At 46.8% G+C, this 6,451-nt stretch overlaps 1 pseudogene; it reads right to left on the reverse strand.

Annotated features, from left to right (window-relative positions):
* Positions 1-1,529: 1,529 nt before the first annotated feature.
* LOC149326539 (uncharacterized) lies at positions 1,530-4,924 on the reverse strand (annotated as a pseudogene).
* Positions 4,925-6,451: the final 1,527 nt, after the last annotated feature.

Genomic DNA, 6,451 nt, shown 5'->3' on the forward strand with positions numbered 1-6,451 from the left:
AAATAAGTCAGCAAGACTTAGGGGAAACAATGTTGTTGTGCACAGCGTGGTGTCACCTTCGGCGCAAACATGAAAACAAAGTATGAAAAAAAAGGATGCAAACCACGAAATAGCTGAACGAGACAGAGTGGTAAAAAAGCACAGTGAGGTGTAACATGTAAAGCAATGTGCTCTATGGCAAATTGACGCCAGCCACAGTCTTGCTGCCAAAACCGTCGCCTGAATCGTCAGGCTCGCTTAACTAGCGGAGGTAGATACGCAGTCGCATGACAACAAAACGGCACATCAGTTTTCTCATAACGCTTGGGTGTTCAGTGCACTCGCTCGGTGGCAGAGAAACTCATCGCTCAATAAGGCTCGTCAACGTCAGTCAGTTGCTGTCAGTGAGCTGTCAGTTGCTTTCCACTGATCCCGCTTTACTTAAGCTTCCCATTTTTTCCTTCGCTCGGAGTCTTGGGGGAAGCGAAAACAGCGTAGGCATTTATGCGTTGACCCGGCGTACATTGGCACACAACAACCCATCATGCTGCCTCGGTGGACTTGACAATTGCCTCAGCCAGGCGGTAGAGCACTGTCAAACAAATAAAGCCACCAGCGATCGTCCGCAGCCACTGGGCCTCGAAAAACGGAAGCTCAGCTGCGTGCACCAAGCAACTCAGCCCGACCGACCGCTGTGATTCAAAATGGCGCCGCAGAGAGAGAGAGGCGGCGTTGGAGCGGTCAAAGGATGGCACCACCCTGAACGGCGGCGCTGGCATCGAGGCGCCCTAGCCGAGGATAGGGTGCCTCGATGCGCGCGCTCCTCCCGCCGCCGCCGTGCAGGGTGGAGACAACCGCGTCGTCTGCTACGACGTCCGCCATTAGGATGCCCGCTCCGTACGCAGCCAAGGGCGGCGAGCCAGCCAGTGTCACATTCACGGTTTTTGTAATTTCGCGACATCGGCTGTTATGAAGCCGTGGTGGAGGACATCGGAAATTTCGTCCACCTCAGGTTTTTATTAACATGCACCGATATCGACCTAGTACAAGGCACTGTGTTTTTCAGCTCTATCGAAACTCGGCCGCCGCGGCTGTGTTGCGCCCGTGCAGCCGAGCGCCATATACCGCCCAGCGAACACATCCGGGCCACTTTTAATGTTTCTTTGTAGTTTCAAACGTGATTTATAATTTTTGCGGAGCATTACTCGCTAATACTACAAAATAAACGACTTCTGGAACATTTTTGTGTTAAGCTTGAGTATACATATAGGCATGTTCTTTCATTTTACATTACACAATATAGTACTTTACGGCTATTTTATGCTCAGAAAAGCATTCCCATAGCTATTCTGAATTTCGTTTTCCTTTCTTTCGCGTTACTTTCGATATGCAGATGGAGATAAACAAACTTTTTAATACATGCCAGATTACTTGGTGCTTCACACATATGGTTTCTATAGCATTAAATTTTGACTCACGCAGTCACGGACTATAAGCCCTGTTTAGCATATCTTATGCAGCAATATAATGTAAACTACTCACTACTATAAATCAGATATCGATGCCGCTAAAATAAAGCAGCCACACGGTTTCTGAACAATGAAAAAAGAAACTGCATCCGATAATTAGCGATTTCCGATGTGATAGCTTGTTTATTTGGTCGGAAACCTTAAAATGTCAAAAACAAGCGCTACAACTCACTGCAAATTAACTGCAGCGCATGTCTTGCTTCCATGCCCATTGACTCTCGCAGCTTCGAGCTGACGCAGGTGAATGCGTAGCCGTACTCTTGCATAACTTGATATCAGTATGTTTGCCAGAGAATCCTTGTGTTGCTGACAGGCATAGTGAATCGTGTGTTCTTGTTTAAATATTCTGTGACAGCCTTTAGAGGGGACTTAAGGGTGAACAGATTGTCTGTCCAGGACGTGATTCCTTTAAAGTGCTCTTCGCAGGATTGAAGAAGGCTCATAACCGCACCACTCGGATAACACAAGTTCTCACCATCTTGGACGTACTCTTTCAGTGCAGTTAAATATGCATGCTCATGGTTCGTCGAGCCAAGCATTGCAGCCTTGCACTGCTCGCAGTTCGTTTTCTTCAAAATTCCTTTCACAACAAATCCGCCAATATGATGCAAAATACTGCACTCAATTGAAGTCAGTGCTTCAATGAACAGAATTTCCCCATCGTCAATTTCCTCTTCAACATCTCCAACGTACTCTTTTTTTCCTTGTGAAATCATATCAAGCAGGTACTCAGAATCATCCGTTTCATAGCTTGAGGTTGCTGGTGTGTGCAAAAACTGACTGACGCATACAAGTTTCAAAGCACATTTCATGTCATACGCGTTTGGAACGGGTTTCCTGTGACGCACAACAGAAAAAAGATTCTCCAGGCAGTCCTGTAGCAGTCTCCCGGTGAGAAAGAATTTGTAGCCATCCATTTTAAGCACAATATCTTGCAAACGAAGGACAACTGTTGTTGCAATCATGAGACCTGCCTGTGAGGGCTTCCACTGGGATGTGCTGCCCATCTGCATGCCTTGAATTGTGTCCACTGCCAGGCGCAACATGTGCAAGGCTTCATGGTACTTTGCCATATCTTGCCAACTAAGTGCAACTGACGGATGTCGTGAGGACATCAGTTTGTACCATTTTGCGATGAGCTCCAGGAACCATGCTGTGGTTTCAGCTTCTGGTTCGAGCACTTTCTCTCTTATTAGGCAACGAATGGCGGCTGGGGATTCCTTGAAGAACTGAACTGCTATGCCGACCTTCATTTTTGTGAAGTGGCCTTTGCTGACATGAGCTTCAGAAAGTTTGGGTGCAATTTTCAGCTCTTTGCTAGAGTCGTATTCTACGACAGCGCGCACGTGCTTCAGCTTGACTTTGTTTGAGGGTAAGCTATGTTGGCAGACAGTTGCATCGCTCAGCGTAAAGTCAATAGAGTTTAAAAGCTGACCTCGGATATTTTTTATCACGTGAGCCGCGTCCGCAGTGAAAAAGAGTTCCTTTCCCTGAAGCATCGGATGAGGGATTGAGCACACAGTGTTAGAATTCCTATGGCTAGAAAAACCTAACTCGCGCCACATAGCTCTGTTGGACGCTCCCATATCAGAGGTTACCACAAGCACTCTAAGAGAAATGTCAGCGCAAAGCTGCACGATTTCTAGAACAAAACTCTTAAGCAGACCCCCGTCGACAGAGCTTCCTGTAAAATGGTATGCGATTACCTGCTTCCACCTTGTGTTCAATCCTCCGACCATAAACACTAAGCAATGACATGCAGGTTCATCTGGAACTGCTGGAAATGTTTTCCCTCCAAACACAATGTCTTCAGCACGATCGAGGTCATACCCTTGTGCAATTTCCATTTCATCGAGATAAAGCACACAATCTTTTTCAATATCTTCCATGCCCTCTGCTTTTACTCTTAGAACGTCAATCACTTCAGTTAAGATTCCTGGTAGGAACTTGAGTCCCTGAAGACGACGGACAAGAGTCCTATTAGAAGGCAGTGGGTACCCAAGTCTTCTTAGGGTTTCGTAGCCTGAAGTTCCACTCGCAAATTTGATCTGAAGGGCTTGTTTAATTGTTTTGGACGACCAGGTGGAACCTTTGTTGCTGTTCCGAGACAGGGCTCGCATTTGGTCTTGATTTAGGAACTTCAGTTTTTTTCGTAACATTTCGCTGGCCTTTTCCATTTTTTGAAGCTTCCTTTTAATTGACTTATTTGTAGCACTTGTTTTGCTGTGAACTTCGCTAAGTTTCGCGTATTTTTTCTTCATGTCCTCTAGCTGTTTATTAAGTGTAGCACATGAGCTGTTACTGCACTTCTCTGCACGGGTTGCACGAAGTGCGCAGGCAACTTGCAGGGAATCATCTGTGGCGGGTATTGAAGTTTCTGGAATGGAACTTGGGCGAGGTGAGTTGTTCATCTGACTTTGAGCCGTCTCCCTGTCGTCACTGGGCAATGGCTGCAGTTCTTGATTTGCCGTGTGTGGCATATCAGCCATGTCGTTGACGTATTGGTCCTGAATTTCTGTTGATGTGGTATCAGAAGCACTCTGTTGATGCTGCAGAGTGCCCCTTTGCTCTGCTGCCGCAGGCACCCCTTGTAACCTTTCCTTTGGCGGCTTCCTGTGCTTAGGCATCGCTGAAAAAAGAGAGGCCACACATGCTGCAAATCAGATGGTGCATTATTTTATCATTACGAACGAGCATGCTCCAAGTCTTGCTACGTTTAGACATAAAATTAAATAAAATGCAAAATTGTCAGCATCATGCTTCTGGGCGGAAGGCGCGGCTGATTTACCTCCTTGTAAAAAATGAAAACGAGCTATTCTATTGACCGGAGGTATGAAGAGTCTTACTGTAATGTGAGCCGCCTAATTCTCTGAAGAAACATTTGTGTGAATTTTATGTTCGTGTTTTTGCACTTTATGCTTTTGTGTTTTGTTCTGAAATTGTTACCCCTCTTGCTAGGACCCTTCACTGGGTCTGCAGTATGATGAAAAAAAAAATAATCACTCCACGTGAGTCTACAAATGGCCGGTCATTACAGTACTAAGTTAGAACAATCAGGCTAAGAATGAAAGAAGCAATAGGATTAGGAAAGAAGCGTTGCAAACTTTCGTTAATGTAGAAATATGTGGCTTATTATACCTCTGAAGGAAAAAAGCGTTGGCACAGCATTGGGCTTCAATTTTTTCCACCCGTCAGCCCTATTCTGCTCAAAGGCGCTTTCTTCAAAATGTGCCTGTAACACAGAAACATGCAATGATCAGACAAACTTATTAATGTTTAAATTGAGAGGGCTTCACACTAACATTCTAAACAGCTAAAAATAAGTAACACAAAAAGGGATATGCCCAAACAGTTATAAGTGAAATTCAGGTGCTTGTTAAGATATACTAAGAAAGAGGCAAAAGACCGTCGACTTCTTTCTGAAAAAAAAAAAAAAAACGGGGAGAGTGCGAGGAAATTATTGGACACTGAAGAGATGTGCGCTTCCCATGTTAAGATACTAAAGGTTCTTGCCTTTGCTGCTAGGTGGAACATGGGCAGTGAGCTAAGAAATTCCTTTAAAAATAAAACGTTGCACTCATATATGTGCGCGCAAGAAGGCAATGCTGTAAGTCAATCCTGGATTTTTCACGACTTCCCGCTTTCGATCATGCTGTCCACAAATTTTGTGGAGCTTCAATGAAACAGCTTTCTCTTTCGTCTGATCCTGTCATCACCATTAAGAAATTTCCGTTGTTAAAGGGCTCCGTAGTCATGAAATCCTCGTCACTCATCTCCAGTCAGATGTTCAGATAATTCACCGGTCATCGAATGGGGAAAGAAAAGCGAATGTCTAGACAAGCGTGATCACAAAACACATATCGATCACCAAGTTAAGCGTGCCTTTATACATGCAGTAACTACCAATTAGCCGTTAGTAAACTAGTCATAACGAGTCCTGACATGATTGTCATGGCCACACATGCGTCTTGCTTGGTCATACGCCTCATTTCTTTTTCTCTCTCTCACACACACATACACACAAACGGGCGCGCGCACGCACGCACACCGTCTGAGTTGGACAGCGGCACAAGAATACAACGCCGAGAAAATTCCTCAAAGCGCTCTGTATGTCATAGCATAAAAGGTAACTTAGAGCTCCCCTTACGTTCCACTGCGCACAAAAAAGAAATTGCACAAGGATCCGGTAGCAAAGAGCGCACATCTTTACGCGCTCGCAGTACTACATGTACAACAAGAGATTATAAGAACTAAGCATGTCGTGTTGCCCAGAAATAAACGAGTTAAACACGCAAGCATATGCGCCAGATATCTAGGATACAAGACTGACAAACGCTACGGTATAAAGCATGCAAATGAAAGAATAACTACGAATACAGAAGAAGCATAACTTACGCTGCATACACACGAGCGGTCCGTGGGTTGCCACTTGTCGCGCTTGATTTTTACGAGCCAGAGAAGCCGTCTTTTCGGTTCTTTAGGGAACCGGTACATCTTCCACTCATTTCGTGAGTGGTTCGTGCACTGGGGCACGCAACACCCGGGCATTTTGTCCCAGAAAACGCCGCGCACGTGCCTCTCCCAAGCAGCCGCGGCGACGCGTGGGGAGCGAAATGGCCGCTGCCGCTCCGGAGGCGGCGTTCGCCCCTTCAAAGAATGGCACCACCCTCCAAGAGGGCGCGCGCATCGAGGCACCCTAGCCGAGGACGCTCGCCAGCGCCATCTCTTGGTCGCAGCAAGTAAGCGGTGGGTCACGTGAAGCGAGCTCGCGCTGTGACTGGCGGGCTCTTCGTGGGGCCGGGCTCCGTCGCCGCCGCTCGGCGGAAACGTAGAGCTGGACCCGGTGGCACCGGCCGCCCGATTTGGGGGGGGGGGGGACGGTTCCAAACCAGCCCCCTCCGTCGGCTGCCGGCGCGACGGAGGCGACGGAGCAAGCCAAAAAC

Source organism: Amblyomma mixtum, chromosome 10 (assembly GCF_055824585.1).
Source record: "Amblyomma mixtum isolate Tamu chromosome 10, ASM5582458v1, whole genome shotgun sequence".
Taxonomy (NCBI): Eukaryota; Metazoa; Arthropoda; class Arachnida; order Ixodida; family Ixodidae; genus Amblyomma; species Amblyomma mixtum.